Below are 594 nucleotides of genomic sequence, written 5' to 3'. Positions count from 1 at the left end.
AAAATTATTCACTAAGGTAAAATAATTATTATTTCCCTTTAGCTTATTCTTTAAGTCAAGACTTCTCTTTTCTTGTTTGAACCTCTAAAGAAGTGGCAAGGAGCCCTAAGAATGGCAGAGAGATTTCTAGAAATTGAGGGGGAAGAATGAGCAGGACAAATTATTAACAATGCCTGAGTCCCTCACTCCAATTTACTCAACAAGAGTTATTCCATTTTTGTCAATATATAAATATATTAGGACTCTGAATACTTGATATATTTTTTAAAGGGTGCTGTATCTAAAATAGTTCACAAATTACTGCTCCAAAGTAGATCTTATAAGGTGCCCTCTATATGATAATCAAACACCGATGGAGACATTTATCATTATCTCTCCAAAAGACTTATATTTCTAAACTTAATCTCACACAACTGACAAAACAGTATACAAACTGTCCTTTCAGACAGCAAGGTGCACACTTGCCACTTTTGTGGCTCATTATAGTGCTGTGTCATCTATAATTTAAAGTCTTTAATCAAAGTTAGTTCAATTAGTAAGTTCAGTTATGGGGAATGATAAATGTACAGAATCCACTCAGCTGGGCTGGGGCTC

At 34.2% G+C, this 594-nt stretch overlaps 1 protein-coding gene across 1 annotated transcript in view; it reads right to left on the bottom strand.

Moving 5' to 3' along the window:
• The window catches only part of COMMD10 (COMM domain containing 10), a 171,273-nt gene that overhangs the window by 117,127 nt on the left and 53,552 nt on the right, over window positions 1-594 (bottom strand). The window lies entirely within an intron of this gene.

The sequence above is a fragment of the Propithecus coquereli genome, unplaced genomic scaffold (genome assembly GCF_000956105.1).
Source record: "Propithecus coquereli isolate 6110/MARCELLA unplaced genomic scaffold, Pcoq_1.0 Scaffold62, whole genome shotgun sequence".
NCBI classification, from domain to species: Eukaryota; Metazoa; Chordata; class Mammalia; order Primates; family Indriidae; genus Propithecus; species Propithecus coquereli.
This window is presented reverse-complemented; position numbering and strand designations above follow the sequence as displayed.